At 40.6% G+C, this 17,183-nt stretch overlaps 1 protein-coding gene across 2 annotated transcripts in view; it reads right to left on the reverse strand.

The window, feature by feature from the left end:
* SCAI (suppressor of cancer cell invasion) overlaps positions 1 to 17,183 on the reverse strand; it is a 143,755-nt gene that overhangs the window by 51,577 nt on the left and 74,995 nt on the right. The window lies entirely within an intron of this gene.

A 17,183-nucleotide genomic window follows, 5' to 3' on the forward strand; every position in this document is an offset into this window, starting at 1 on the left:
GAGAGAGAGAGACAGAGACAGAGACGGAGCACAAGCAGGGGAGGGTCAGAGAGGGAGACACAGAATCTGAAGCAGATTCCAGGCTCCAAGTTCTGACCTGTCAGCACAGAACCCGACGTGGAGCTCGAACCCGCAAAGCGTGAGATCATGACCTGAGCCAAAGTCGGACACTCAACCCACTGAGCCACCCAGACACCCCCAGTCTTTCTTTTAAAAAAAAAAAGTAACAATTGTGGGAGTGGAAATGGTTCTATAACAAGAGCTCAGGACATGTTCTTTCCTATTCTTCCCTCCTACCTCTGTTCATCCTTAGTCTCCTTTGTAGATGTCTGTTCCACGAGGTTTCTAGCACTCTCTTCCCTCTCCCTGGCTGATATTATTCACAGTCACTTATAGACTGATAATTCCAAATGTTTATTATCTTCATAGAAGAACTCAGCACTTTGAAAAACTCCACTATCTAGAAGTGGATGTGCAGGTGGTATGGCTGTCCTCAATTCTTCTATCCTCTCCCTATGGGTGACACTATACATCCCTGTTCTTGGCCCTGGTGACTCACCGTCCACCCCTTAGAGACAAACTCTTCCCTGTCATAAGGAACACGGGCCTGGCCTTAAGACTTGCTTTGGCCAGTGAAATACAATGGCAAGTTACCCACACCATGTCTGAGAAGACGACGTAAGAGATACTACATAGTTCAGCATTTTTACTTCCCAACAACCTAAGACCAAGGTAGGGCTGTTCCTCAGCCTGGAACACAGAGTAAGACACACTTAATGGAGCCTCAGAACTGAAGACATCTTATAGCTAACATGGGAGCTAGAAATAAGTCTCTACTGTACTAACGCACTAAAATGTTGAAGTTGTTACGGCAGCCTTATTGAGAAAAAGCCGGTACAGAAATGGATACCAGGAATGGGCTATTTCCATAACAAATACACAACATATGTAACACTGGCATTGGAATTTAGCAGCACCAAACCGTTACTGAAGGCTGGAAAATGATGACACATAGAATACAGCAGCAAAACAGCATCTGCCTGCAATCACTTGGAAAGGAGATGAAGTGACTAACTTACTTACGGATTTATACAAAGAAACCGGGAAAAGTATGTTACTAGCCCTGGATGCTATTAGCTGCACTTAACAAAACATGAGAAAGATGAACTCAGAAAAGAACTAGCCACAAGCAGGGTTGAAAGGAAAAGGGATAACCCACGAGTTCCAGAACTTTCAGAATTGAAAGATAACAACAATTTCTAATGCATACAAGTAAAAGATACAATTGAGAGATGCTGGCTATAAATGCCACTTACAACTGAGTCTCACTCTCAGGGCAAAACCTCTTCATTAAAGCCCAAGAATAAATCCATGAGGGACACCTGGGTGGTTTCAGTCTGTTAAGCCTCCTACTTCAGCTCAGGGCATGATCTCACAGTTCGTGGGTTCAAGCCCCACGTCAGACTCTGTGCTGACAGCTCAGAGCCTGGATCCTGCTTCAGAGTCTGTGCCTCCCTCTCTCTCCCTGCCCTTCCCCAACTCACGCTCTGTCTCTCAAAAATGAACAAACATTAAAAAAATTTTTAGGGGCGCCTGGGTGGCGCAGTCGGTTGAGCGTCCGACTTCAGCCAGGTCACGATCTCGCGGTCCGTGAGTTCGAGCCCCGCGTCAGGCTCTGGGCTGATGGCTCAGAGCCTGGAGCCTGCTTCCGATTCTGTGTCTCCCTCTCTCTCTGCCCCTCCCCCGTTCATGCTCTGTCTCTCTCTCTGTCCCAAAAATAAATAAAAAACGTTGAAAAAAAAATTTAAAAAAAAATTTTTTAATTAAAAATGTCATTTTTTTAATTAAAAAAATAAATCATTTGACTTGACTAATATGACAGAACTAGAATTGCAGTCATCAATTTTCCCTTATTCTTGAGACTCGGCTCTATTCTATTGGTTTTTCTATTTCCTCATTAACATTCTGTTAATTATTACAGCTTTATAAAAAGTATGGCATCTTTCTTCTTTTTAAGGAACACCACGGCTGTTCTTGATTCCCTGTATTTGTCCATGACCTTTAACATTAGCTTATGAAAGTTCTACCAAAAAAAAAAAAAAAAAAAAAGTCCTAACGGGTTCTAATGAGACCTCAATGAATCTAGACATCCATTTGGAGAAATGCCATATTAAAAATAATTTTTAGTGTTGGGGCACCTGGGTGGCTCAGTCAGTTAAGCATCTGACTCTTGATTTCCACTCAGGTTATGATCTCACGTGCGGAGCCTGCTTGGGATTTTCTCTCTCTTTCCCTCTCACCCTGCCCCTCCCTTGCTCACACTTGCACTCTCTCTCAAAATAAATAAATAAACATTAAAAAAAAATAACACAATTAAAAGAAGTAACTTTTAGTGTCAGTAGTATCTCTTTCCATTTATGTTGAAAATAATCACTAAATTTTACAATGCTTTGCACAAAGGTCTAATATTTCTTAGTTCACATTACTACAATGTCTCATATTTTTATTGATGTGTGAAAAGTATCTGTATTTTTTAAGTTATGTCTTTAAATTATTTTTTGATGGTGGAAAGTTTCAGACATATACAAAAATAGAGAATAGTACAATGAATCCCCATATACCATCCCAAGCTTCAGAGATAATAAATTTGGGGCTGATCCCTTCTACCTGCGGTTGTCAGATAAAGTGTTTTTGTTTGGGGGCCCTCCACTCCTTTTCATTAATCTACCTGTCTGTGGTAATATAACTTTGTCTAAATCAATACCCCTCTGATCACCACTAGCACTATTTTCAATTAAGAAAAGAAGGGCAGGCTATATTTTAGAATGATCCCTATAACCCAAATGTCTACGAAAATAATTAAAATAGAGAAACACTGAAATGTCCCATAGTAAAAGGAGAGACTTTTAAATATAAATTCTCTCATTTAACCTAAGTTCAACTTGTATAAAAGAAATCCTTTATTATTATTTTTTTAATGTTTATTATTTTTTTGAGAGAGAGCAAGTGAGCGAGCAGGGGAGGGGCGGGGAGGGGCAGAGAGAGGACAGAGAGAGAGAGAGAGAGAGAGAGAGAGAGAGAATCCCAAGCAGTCTCCGTGCTGTGAGCACAGAGCCCAACACAGGGCTCAGTCTCACAAATTGTGAGATCATGACCGGGGCTTTAATCAAGAATGCAACGCTCAACTGACTGAGCCACTCAGGCATCCCAGAAACCCTTTATTTATCTCACATAAGTAAGCTGAATGTTCTTGGTAAACTATACTAATATATAGAAATTTGAGGTAGTATTTTATTGTTTGGTTGTTAGGGGGTGGAGGGAGAAATCCTTCCAGATTTCATACATACACAGTATTTGTGTATACAGGCACAGTATTTATCTTGTTTTGTAATGTCAACTTTTTCACTTAATATACAATTAACATTTTTTCATGTTTAATATAAACATATGTAGCACGGTGTATAATACACATAACATATTTGAGATTAGAAGAAAGAGACCCCCCACACACACACTCACACACAAAGCTGCTATATATTTTTTAATTTACTTAACAAAGGATACATAATTTCATGGAAATAAGACAGCTACAGAGCAGAAACAGATATAGCTTATGTTTGTAAAGCATTTCTCTTTTTTTTAATTTTTAAAAATTTATTTCTTTTGGGAGAGAGAGTGAGAGCACAGGGGAGGAAGAGAAAGAGAGGGGAGAGAGAATCGCAAGCAAGCTCTGTGCTGTCAGCACAGAGCCTGACGTGAGGCTCAAATCCACAAACTGTGAGATCATGACCTGAGCCGAAACCAAGAGTTGGGGGCTTAACCAGCTGAGCCACCCAGGCGCCCCTGTATAGCATTTCTCCTGCCCCAGTCAGGTATCTTGCTATTGGTGACACTTGCCCTGCAATTAGACAAGGTACAGTTACTACATATAATTCTACCAAGTGCTAAGTACTACAAAGGCCAGAGAATGTGATGTGAAATATGATTTCTACAATCAAAGAGCTTATTATTTAGTTAAATAGAAAAGACTAACACATGTACAGAAAAAGAAAAAATAGCACATAAGTATTAACTTATATGGTACTGAATAAAAATAACAGAAGACTGTAGAAAAGAGATATATTGGAGGGCTTGAGGAGTCAGGGAAAGCTGCTGAAAGAGAGAGATATGGATACGCAAAAGAGAAAGAAGAGATCATCAGAGAGAGAGAGAGAGAGAGAGAGAGAGAACTAAGATAGTATGTAAGAGGAACAAAGGCAATTATCAGCTAATAAAACCGTAGCCAGACCTCATTCATGCAACTGTGGACAGCTAGTGGTGGATGGCCTCCCTCAGACATCTCACCGTTGCCTGGCTGGCAGCAAGGGTGCTGGGTCATGTGTTTCTCATCCAATAGGCTAGCTCAGTTTCCATGAGGTTGGTTGCAAGGATCCCAAAAGCAGCAAAAGAGAGGGCGGCTCTAATGTGCATCGTTCTTTTTTGAGTCTTTGCATCATGTTTGCACCACCCCATTGGCTACAGGAATCATCATGGCCAAGCCCAGAGTCAGTGTGGGAGGGGATGACTCAGGGGCATGGATACGAGGAAGGGAATGATTTTTTTTTTTTTTTAATTTTTTTTCAACGTTTATTGATTTTTGGGACAGAGAGAGACAGAGCATGAACGGGGGAGGGACAGAGAGAGAGGGAGACACAGAATCGGAAACAGGCTCCAGGCTCTGAGCCATCAGCCCAGAGCCTGACGCGGGGCTCGAACTCACAGACCGTGAGATCGTGACCTGGCTGAAGTCGGACGCTTAACCGACTGCGCCACCCAGGCGCCCCGGAAGGGAATGATTTTTATAGGCAATCTACCACAGAGATCTTATATTTGTTTCTTTCTTTTTCAATTTTGAAAATAATAGAAGTCTCTTTTAAAACAAAAATGCTATACAGTATATAGAGTAAGAAGTAAAAAATACCCTATTGTTTTCCCCCTCAATTCTAGCCCCCAGAAATAACCACCATTAAGGATGCATTTTCTATGTACATTTAAGTAAATATGTGAGTTTTTCTATTATTTTACATAAATGGGATCAAACTACATATAATGTTCTATAACATGCCTTTTCACATGTCTTTTAAATTTAATAATATGTCAGGGTTTTTAAATACACACATAATTATATCAACATTCACTGTAAGCAATAAACAAATTATTTAACCAATCCCTTCTTAACATTTATATTGCCTCTAGTTTTTCCCTGTTATAAAAATGCTGCAGGGGCGCCTGGGTGGCTCAGTCGGTTGAGCATCCGACTTCGGCTCAGGTCATGATCTCACAGTCTATGAGTTCGAGCCCCGTGTCGGGCTCTGTGCTGACAGCTCAGAGCCTGGAGCCTGCTTCCGATTCTGTGCCTCTCTCTCTCTCTCTCTCTCTCTCTCTCTCTCTCTATCTCTCTGCCCCTCCTCCACTTGTGTGTGCTCTGTCTCTCTCTCTCTCTCTCTCAAAAATAAAAACATTAAAAAAAGAAACGATAGCCAAGTTACGGAAGCAGCCCAAGTGTCCACGACTGATGAATGGATAAAAAACATACACCATGGAGGGGCGCCTGGGTGGCTCAGTCGGTTAAGCGGCCGACTTCGGCTCAGGTCATGATCTCACGGTCCGTGAGTTCGAGCCCCGCGTCGGGCTCTGTGCTGACAGCTCAGAGCCTGAAGCCTATTTCAGATTCTGTGTCTCCCTCTCTCTGACCCTCCCCCGTTCATGCTCTGTCTCTCTCTGTCTCAAAAATAAACATTAAAAACAATTTTTTTAAATGCTGCAATGAACACCTTCATACTAATAATTTTGAATAGTTATTATGTGATAATGAGTAAAAGGTAAATTCTGTAAGTGGAGTTAATAAGTGAAAGAAGATATGCATTTCTCTACCAGATGTTAAGACAACAAATAAAAACGCAAAAGGTTTCCCTACATGAAATTTTCAGGTATATGTAACACAAATGAGCTCCTGACTGCATTTTAAAATCCATTTCCATTATCCTTATGATAAGGAGAAAGTCATATCAGATTATAGAAATAGGTTAACTACAGACACCAGTTTCCACATTTATTGCAAGTTTTCCTCTTTTTTAATGTCTCCATGTACCTCCAGCGAGAAAGAGCTAATCAGACATTTTAAAATTGAAGTTGCCACCAGAATCTTTAAGACTCTTATCATGTAGCTGCTGCTAGGAAGACTGTGTTATTACATAACAGCATTAAGTTGCAACATCACCATCACCTCCACGGGAACTGGCAACTCTTGGGTGCTTCTTTACCGATACTGTGTGAAGTCTTTAGGCAAATTTTCAAGGAAGCATGTGCTTCCAAGTTCTTCCGAGTTTCCCAACTGACAGATTTAATAAACCTCAGTAATACATTCTGTTACGAGAGAAAACAGAACTAGATACAACTCAGTGCTTTATGTCATGACTATGTATATAATTTCAAGGGTTCAGCGTAAAGGGCTTTAAGGAAGGGAATTTTGTATGAGGGCTGAAAGCACATAGTTGATCCAAAAGGCCAAAACACGTAAGTTGTAGTCTACAAATATTTTCTTTTTAAAAAAAAATTTTTTTTAACGTTTATTTATTTTTGAGACAGAGAGAGACAGAGCATGAACGGAGGAGGGTCAGAGAGAGGGAGACACAGAATCCGAAACAGGCTCCAGGCTCTGAGCTGTCAGCACAGAGTCCGACGCGGGGCTCGAACCCACTGACCGCGAGATCATGACCTGAGCTGAAGTCAGCCGCCCAACAGACTGAGCCACCCAGGCGCCCCAATATTTTCTGATATAGCTATGAACAATGCTGCCCAAATTCTATAGTATTTTCCTCAAAATAATTTAGAACATCTGCCACCCCAGCCATAGGGGCACCTGGGGTGGCTCAGTCAGCTGAGTGCCAGACTCTTGATTTCGGCTCAGGTCATGATTCCAGGGTCGTGGGATTGGGCCCCGCGTTGGGCTTTGCAGTGGGCATGAACTCTACTTAAGATTCTCTCTCTCTCTGCCACTCACCCCACTTGCATGCTCTCTCTCTAAAAATAAACAAACAAATAAATACATACATAAAAATAAAAACAAAAACTCAGGGGCACCTGGTTGGCTCAGTCAGTTAAGAGTCCAACTCTTGATTTCAGCTCAGGCCATGATCTCGCTGTTACTGAGTTTGAGCACCTGCACTGTAAGTGCAGAGCCTGCTTGGGATCCTCTCTCTCTCTCTCTCTCTCTCTCTCTCTCTCTCTCTCTAACTCCACGCTCGCTCAAGCATGCACATCCTCTCTCTCTCTCTAAATAAACAAACTTTAAAAAAAGTAATAATTAGAGGCACCTGAGTGGCTCAGTTGGTTAAGCATCCAACTTTGGCTCAGGTCATGATCTCCTGGTCTGTGAGTTCAAGTCGTACATCAGGCTCTCTGCTGTCAGTGCAGAGACTGCTTTAAATCCCGTCTCCCTCTCTCTCTCTCTGCCCCTCCCCTGCACATTCTCTCTCTCTCAAAAGTAAGTAAACAAACATAAAAAAAAATAAAAAATACAAAAATAGTAATAAAAAAATTAAAACGCAGCTATACAGACAGGAATTTCTTTTTCAACACAGAGTTAAATTTTTGTTTAACTTCCTAAAGGCTAAGTCCTGTGACCACCCCTTCTCTAATAAGACCTATCACAGAAGCTAATATACATACCACTATAATTTGATTAGAGTCTAAAACTAACTAAGGTATTTTATAAAGAGGTTTAGACAAATTCCTCTACTATTCAGAGCTTGACTATGGTTTTAAACTCTGAATACATCATTTGGTTATTAATACTGATGTCAGAGATGGGAAATTAATGGTCCATAGAATTAAATTAAATGGGGCTCTGTGAATTATCCTGTAAGCTAAATGACTTGATACTTCACTTTTTGCAAAGGCACCTATGTTATAAATTGACTGCTCATATTCTTCTTCCAAAGCGTTAGTAGAAATTCAAAGTATGACACTTATCTCGCTCCTTTTTTTTAAATCCTCAACTCTACCAACGAAAGTTCAGAGACTACAGTAGCGAAAAGTGTCGTGCAAATGATTAAACCTGGTTCTTATCTCAGAGATGTTTCCAATGTAACGCTGAGATGTCAAAACTTAGGAAACCTCTTCTGGGTTTCTACAAATCAACCATCCTAACTAAGCGGAATTAGCTAAGATGCTGACACCCACCCACGCCTGACATCCCAGCCCAACAGCCACCTTTCCATCCTCACGTCCGTCCTCCCTGTGGCGTGCTGCTGTGCACCATGTCCACCATCTTGGAATTCTCTCCTTTCTGTCCTTCCTGTTCTCTTCTACTGGCTTCCCTTTCCTTAGTCCCATAGTTAAATGGTTGGCTTCTCTAGGGCATATATGTGTGTATGTAAACACATTTACACACACATACACACATACACACACGTACACACACACACACATACACACACACACACACACACACACAATAAGGATCAAGGACCTTAAGCGAGTTGTCTGGGAACTCATGACCAGTAAATTGTTGAACTACGATTCAAATTCAAACCTTCTAACCCCTAGTCTAATGTTCTCTTCTTTGCACCATAAGGGAAAACAATTTAGATTTTGATTCTACATTAGTAATTTCTTCTCTGTGAGCTCATTCTGCTCCCCAGGTCATGGGATGCAATCGACCTCCAACAAAGCTATGACCAAAGCTGTAGTCAAAGGCATAACTCAACTCCTCTGAACAAGGTTTTCAGTCAAGAAGCACAGTGTCCCATCACACATTCTTGTTTACACAGAGAAGACTGTATTACATACAGTGACATCTTTGTTCTAATCCATGCCTCTGTGTTCATTTGTACGCCAGACAAAATCGTGTTCAGGACTTGCAAGGCCAATCAGCAATTCCTTGTTTTAACACCGGCATGTTTGTTTTTTTTTAACCAACTGGCATACCTGGTTTCCAAATTTAGGTTTAAGAATCGACCTGTGAGTTGGAAGGTGTTGGGGGTATCCACAGGTCTAGACTGTTAAGGCTGAGTGTTTCCTTTGGGGAGGATATCTTAATGATACCACTATATCAACTTTTTAAAATTTTATTTATTTTTGAGAGTGAGAAAGAGTGCACACACACGTGAGCACATGTAGGAGAGGGGCAGAGAGAGAGAGAGAGACAGAGAGAGAGACAGAGAATCCAAGCAGGGTCTGCACTGTCAGCACAGAACTCGACATGGGGCTCAGTCTCACTAACCGTTGCTTAATTAACTGAGCCACCCAGGCATCCCAACTCTTTTGTTTACTGAAGAGGGAGAAAAGCTTTTTTTGAATGAGAGATTGAGAAAAAATGCACAAGAGTGCTTGATTAGGTAGAAGGTGGACATTCCCTCTATCTCTGCATCCTGCTCCCATCGCTAGCCCTGTACCTAGAATGGTGTGGGCACACAGAAAGCTCTTAGTCCATTGCTCCATTCCTAGGATGGTTTATGAATTTGAATAACTTTGAATAATCACCCTTAGTTTGAATTTAGAAATGCCAAGCCAGATAAAGCTACGGAATGCTGTCTTCTCCTCCTGTGAACCAGCTCCAGGGGAAGTATACAAAATCTTACACTTAGAAATACATTTATTTCCCACTGGCCCCTTGCGCATAGAAAAAAAAAGGTTGTCAAGTTTTAAAGTCCTCTAAGGTGTTGCTGCCTTGTCCCTCCAAAGGTCTGTGACTATTTTGTAGGTATGATGTTACCCAAAGGAGTTCTACAGATGTGGATTTCTCAGAGAACCAAGAAGATGAGTGCAAGAAGCCAGGAACTGCGTCATTCCTACATCATTAGAGTATTCTCCTGTGTCACCGCCAGAGAAGAGGCTATCAGAGCTTCCCTGTAAGTTTTGGGATCCTTACTCCTACACTAAGGAAAAACTTCTCTGAGGTAGCACTTCCCAAATTAGAACCCATTGTATTAACATAAGCTATTGCTTATCTGCCAAAGTCTTGTTTTTCTCATTTATGAACCAAGAAAACAGGTGCTAATGAGGTTGTTTTGAGGATTCAGTGAAATCTATTATTCTTAAATTCTTTCCTTTTTCGCTTTACACTACGCCTGGAAGAGCTTAGAAGATCACACACAAAAAGACAAAAACAAAACAAAACAAAACAAAAAAAGTAAACAGAAATACCTTCCCCCTTACCAATCCCTGGTCTAACCCACTAGCAATTATAAAGGTGAAGATGTGTCGGGGCGCCTGGGTGGCTCAGCTGGTTAAGCTGAGACTTCGGCTCAGGTCACGATCTCACGGTTCATGAGCTCAAGCCCCGAGTCAGGCTCTGTGCTGACAGCTTGGAGCCTGGAGCCTGCTTCGGATTATCTGTCTTCCTCTCTCTCCGCCCCTCTCCTGCTCGTGATCTGTCTCTCCAAAATAAATAAAAAACTAAAAAAAAAAATTTTTTTTTAATAAAAAGGTGAAGATGTGTATTTTTGTTCCTAGCCAGGCCTGACAATTAAGATCTTAGAAAACGGTAACTTTTTAGGTCAGGTTATACTGAACTTTGATAGTCAAAAAGAACTAATTAGAAATATACTCATCTATTTTAGTGTTTAAAATTTTGGTATATCATTTAAATAGCTGATTTTCTGGATTCTGGGGAAAGGACAGCAGCATAGTTTCAGCTACTCAGGTACATTCCAAAAACAGACAGAAACATTAGATAACAAAACCAAAACCCCAAACAACATCTTCAGCAAAAGTAAGTGTTATGTCACTTCAAAATTCAGATGTTGAAGTCCTAACCCCCAGTACCTCGGAATGTGCATTTGGACATGGGACCTTTAAACAAATATAGTAATTAAATTGAAACAAGGCCTTTTGGGTGGGCACTAATATAATCTGACTTGTATCCTATAAGGAGGAGATAAGGACACACACAGAGACACCAGGGATGCGCACGTATGGAGGGATGACTAGATTTAAGTACACAGTGAGAAAACAGCCATCTCCAAGCCAAGGAGTGAGGCCTCAGAAAGAGCCAACCTTGCTAGTACCTTGATCTGGGACTGTTAGCCTCCAGAACGGTGAGATAATAAATTCCTGTTGCTTAAGCAACCCAATCTGTGATATGTTGTTATGATAGTCCTAGCAAACTAACAGAGTAAGTAATAAAGTATCCTTCAAATCCCCAAATACAGGTGGGTAGGGACAAATCACCAACAGCCAAAAGACCTGCAGGCTATTGGCATCTGTACAGGAAGAGACAGAAGAAACAAACAGGGACATCTGATGGACCTGTGAAGAAGAGAACCCCAAAACAGCCAGTATATATTCTCCAGAAAGCACAGCGGATCATTTTGTGAACAGAAGCTAAAAGTGGGAGGAATTTTGCCTGAGTCAATAGCCATACATGGGTACTGAGTACCTGAAAAGTGGCTCATCTGAACTCAAATGTATGTTAAGTTTATATAAAATATTCAGGGGGCACCTTAGTGGCTCAGTTGGTTGAGCATCCGCCTTCAGCTCAGATCATGATCTTGTGATTCATGAGTTTAGGCCCCGCATGAGGCTGTCTGCTGTCAGCATGGAGCCTGCTTTGGGTCCTCTGTTCTCTCCTCCCTTCTCTCTGCTCCTTCCCCACTCATGTTTTTTCTCTCTCTCTCTCTCTCTCAAAAATAAAAAAATAAGCATTAAAAAAGCTAATAAAATATTCAGTGTACTTCAAGGACTAAATATGAAAAAAAAGAATGTAAAAGATCTCAATAATTTTTCTATATTGATGACATGTTGAAATAAAGTATTTTAGATATATTAGATCAAACAAATTATAAACATTAATTTCATTTTTGCCTTTTTACATTTTTTAAGATCTGGCTACTAGACAATTAAAATCACATTTGTGGTCTGTATTAAATTTTTATTAGTCCACACTTCTCTACATCATGTGACCAAGATATCCACTGCACTCTGGTGGCAGTCTACCTCAAATGCATGTGCAATTCTTTTGAGCAATAAGCCACAGAAAACCAAAATATTTATTACAAGCTTGTACAGCTACTTTAAGCATCATCTTTGAAATAACATATACTCTACTATGTTTTTAAACGTTTTAAAAATGTTTTTATTTATTTTTGAAAGACAGAGAGAGACAGAGGATGGGGGGGGGGGGCAGAGAGAGAGGGAGACACAGAATCTGAGGCAGGCTCCAGGGTCCGAGCTATCAGCACAGAGCCCAAAGTGGGGCTCAAACTCACGAACCGTGAGATCATGACCTGAGCCAAAGTTGGATGCTCAACTGACTGAGCCACCCAGGCGCCCCACAGATACCCTACTATTACCGGTGTGCAGAGCTTGCCTCAAGGAAGGTATGAATTTTTTGAGGAAAGAAGAGAAGGAAGAGGGAGGGGCAGATAAAGAAGGAAGAAAGAGGAAGGAAGGGTTGCAGGAGGGGAGGAAAGGGACAAGGGAACAGACCGTTCATCTCCCAGTTACCCTTTCCTACTTAGGAACCAGGGCATCCTAAAAATAGGCTCTTCAAGGAAGCATTGTGGGGGATTTCTTCTTTAATTTGAAATACTAGAAGCCTATTTAATCAAAACAATTTCTGCAGTTATTTTTATTTAAGACCATTATATTCACTTTGGCACACTTCTCTGTCAATGTATATTTGTGGCCTCCAGTGCTCATTTTAGCTATGTGTATTTGCTCTTCCAGAGTCAAATAATCAGTGATTTGGAGGCCTCTGCTGTCTCAAGGCACCCAAAAGTCATGGATATCACTGGTAGGGACAGCTGTGTATCTCAAATACATGTCTCAAGATGCTGTCTTATATAATCCCAGCAAGTATTCCATTCTGCTCCGGCAGTCTTAGTCACCATGGTAACTGGAACCCTGCAAGCACTGGGGCTTTTGATCATTTTCTGACAGTATTCAAAGATATTTCTAACATTATTCTCACTTCATTACTACTGAAACTACATGCAAGAGCTATTAAAGGAAAAACACCATTCATTTGATCTATTTCTCACTCTCTTGCTCTATGTTTTCTTACACAGTGAGTGGAAACAGCTTATTTATTATGCACATAATATAAGGAGATATTTTCAGTCAAGAAAAACACTTCGTTAAGATATTCACATCGAGGGGCAGCTGGGTGGCTCAGTCAGCTAAGCATCTGACTTCGGCTCAGGTCATGATCTCGTGGTTCGTGAGTTCGAGCCTCCCACAGGGCTTGCTGCTGTCAAAGCAGAGCCCGCTTCGGATCATCTGTCCTCCTCTCTCTCTCTCTCTCTCTGCCCCTCCCCCACTCACGCTTTCTCTCAAAAATAAAATAAACGTTATAAAAAATATTCATGCCTAGGAAAATTAAAAGGTTCTGAGAACTTAGATGAACGACGTAATATAAGGTGGAAAGACACACCTTCAAGGGCAAAAAGGGAATTTATTACATCTAAGTAAGACATTATATAGAAACTCTGAAGCCTTTCATGAACTGAAATGCACTTTTTTGCTCTGCTTATAAGGAGTTAAAAAGTCCAAGTGAGAGGGAACACAGGGGGTTGCTGAGGTGCTAAATGTTCTGTTGGTTGTTTTTTTTTATGTTTACTTATCTATTTTGAGAGAAAAAGAGAGGGCGAGCAAGTAGGGGAGGGGCAGAGAGAGGGAGAGAGAGAATCCCAAGCAGGCTTTGCACTGTCAGCACAGAGCCCCGTGCAGGACTTGATCCCATGACCTTGAGATCATGACCTGAGCCAAAATCAAGAGTCAGACACTCAACCGTCTGAGCCACCCAGGCGGCCCCATATGTTCTATTTCTTTATCCAAGTACAAGCCACATGGATATGCTCCATTTGCAAAAAATACATTCATAATCTTTGTACTTTTCTGCAAGTATATTACATTGCATTGTAAGTTTAATAATTAGTTTGTGAACTCAAGAAAAATAGAGAAAGCATGAAGGAAAGCTAGCCAAAATTGATAAACACTAACAGTGAGAGGAATGTCGGGAAGGAAGGGCCCCATGTTAAAGGCTATGCTACTCTAGCTGGGTCCCCACTTTCCCATTTCCCCAAGTCCCAAAACTGGTCCAGACCACCACCAATGTATTTCTTCTTCTCTATAAGCACTATGATCCTGTTTTCTATTCAGACCAACATAGATATAAAGAGGGAAAACAACCAAAAAATTTTTCTTTTCATTTTTCCCAAAGAAATCCTCTCTATTTCAAAAGAAATGCACTAAAACTGTATCACCCCTTGAAAAGCAGAGAGGTTTTTAATTCACATAACTCAAAGAGCTACTTTGGAGAGGGAATGGGAGAGCAGTGTGGAGAAGAATGCCACACACCCCACAACCACCACCATGGGGAACTCAAACACAACCTACAGAACTGATAAATAGAGGCCTTTCCAACCAAGGCCTAATACTAAACAAAGCATTTTCATTTAGATAAACAAGCAGAGAAAATACACACCCCCATAGGTACCAGACATTTTGAGACATCAACCCCCAAATATATTTGGTCTTTGGTTAGGGACCAAACTGGGCGGTAAAAGCAAACAGTCCCCGCTAAGAGCTACTAGGGTATACAGAACATCAATTTAATATAGAATTTTTGATAAATCAAGATCATGAAGAACATACTGTTTTTGTAATTCGCTCTTTTTCATTTATTTATCCACCAAATCTTTTTAATAATTCTATATCATTCTGTTTGTGTGTGTGTATGTGTCTAAAACAGATGTTCTTAAAAAGTGAAAAAAAGGAAGAGAATCAAAGTACTAATCTCTCAGGAAACTTCACACTTGCACTGCCATTAGCTACATCTCTCTCAAACAGCAACCCAAAAGCATTCAGAGAATATATATACTTTACTCACCATATTTATTACAGAAATAATTAAGGCTGTTTAAAATAAAGAGGGTCCTGGGCGCACCTGGGTAGCTCAGTCGGTTAAGTGTTCAACTCTTGATTTCGGCTCAGGTCATGATCTCACAGTTCATGGGATCAAGCCCTGCATCAGGCTCTGTGCTGACACTGTAGAGCCTGCTTATGATTCTCTCTCTCTCTCTCTCTCTCTCTCTCTCTCTCTCTCTCTCTCTCTCTCTCTCTCTCCCTCTCTGTCTCTATCCTTCCCCTGATTGTGCGCGCTCTCTCTCTCTCAAAATAAATAAATATTAAAAAAAAAATTAAAAAAAAATTTTTTAAAAGAGGGCCCTGTACACAAAACACTGAAAATAAATCCCTGATGAATTTGCTTAACCATTCCTCTAGGCCAAAATTTATTATTAGTATTTTCAAATTTTATTTTATTTTATTTTATTTTTTAAATATTAATTTAAATGATTGATTTCTTTTTGGGAGAGTGCAAGCAGGGGAGGTGCAGAGAGAGGGGGGCAGAGGATCAGAAGCAGGCTCTGCACTGGCAGGCTGACAGCAGGGAGCCTGATGTGGGGCTTGAACCCATGAACTGCAAGATCATGACCTGAGCTGATGTTGGAGGCTCAACCGACTGAGCCACCCAGGCACCCCATGATTCTCAAACTTTAAAAATAGCACTTTGGGGAAGTACTACTCCACATCTGGGAGGCAATCAATATATTAGTATAGAAAATACTGCTTTCAGGGGTGTTTGGGCGGCTCAGTAGGTTGTGTCCACCTCTTGATTTCGGCTCAAGTCATTATCTTGCAGTTCATGGGATCAAGCTCTGCACTGGGCTCTGCTTGAGATTCTCTCTCTCCCTCTCTGCCCTTTCCCCGCTTGCACGTGTGTGGGCGTTCTCTCTCTCTCTAAATAAATAAACATAAAAGAAAGCAAGCAAGCAAGCAAGCAAGCAAGCTGTGGCCACAGTGCCAGAGTGATATAATGTAAGTTAAGAAAAAAAAAATAGTGCTTTCTGGGTAGCAATTTATGGTATCTGCAAGTTACACATGTATACTGACAAAATTATTGACTTAACAAATGAAGAGAAATTTCAAACTGGTGAAATTATGTACTGAATATTTCAAAAAAAAATTTTTAACGTTTTATTTATTTTTGAGACAGGGAGAGACAGAGCATGAACAGGGGAGGGTCAGAGAGAGGGAGACACAGAATCTGAAACAGGCTTCAGGCTCTGAGCTGTCAGCACAGAGCCCGACACGGGGCTCGAACTCACGGACTGCGAGATCATGACCTGAGCCGAAGTCCGATGCTTAACCGACTGAGCCACCCAGGCGCCCCATGTACTGAATATTTCAAAAAACAAAGTCAAAAGGATTAATTGTTTCTTTTTAAATGTTTATTTTTGAGAAAGAGAGACAGAGCACAAGCAGGGGAGGGGCAGAGAGAGAGCGAGACACAGAATCTGAAGCAGGATCCAGGCTCTGAGCTGTCAGCACAGAGCCCAAAGTGGGGCTCGAACTCATGAACCATGAGATCATGACCTGAGCTGAAGTTGGAGCCACCCAGGTGCCCAGAAGGATTAATTCTTGGACCCGATACAGTTTCAAGAGCTCAAGAACTAAACTGAAATAGGTATCACAAGCATATTATAATAAATTTCTGTAACAATAAATAAGCAGTCCTAAAGATTAGATCTCGTGTAACCTCTCCATGTATTAGGTTTTCCTACCATCCCCACAGACACAATTTTACTCTGCAATTACTTTAAAACTAAATAAAATCAAAAATTCAAAAATAAAAATAAAATCAGTGTGATCATTAACATGGCACTTTAAAAAAAGATCAAAATGAGACACATTTGAGCTGTTAAATTGATCTGCACAACAAATTTAAATTTAAAATTTGCACATTTAAAAAGAGGGTAAAATAAAACAATCAACTCTAGTTACGTGTTTTGTACTATATACTGTCATCGTGTGGCTTAAAGATGAAGACGTACTTTAAAGCGATTTACAAACTGTAGAATGCTGTGTGGAAATGTGTTACTGTTACTGTTGTTGTAGTTACAGAGTGATTTTAGCCAGATGGAGAGTCTCTAGAAAGAGATTACTTGAGCTTTAAGGAGTCATTTATGATCCAGAATCAGATTAGGAAAATAATTCCTTTTTAAGAAGGGAGATGCCACTAAATTCAATATGCTTCTCAAACATACTCAGTGAAGACATACTCATACTATACTCATTCTTATATTCAAATAAGAATATATAGAGAAGCTAGTAAACTTTGGGTCAAAACGTAGTAT

This window comes from Panthera tigris, chromosome D4, assembly GCF_018350195.1.
Source record: "Panthera tigris isolate Pti1 chromosome D4, P.tigris_Pti1_mat1.1, whole genome shotgun sequence".
Classification (NCBI taxonomy): Eukaryota; Metazoa; Chordata; class Mammalia; order Carnivora; family Felidae; genus Panthera; species Panthera tigris.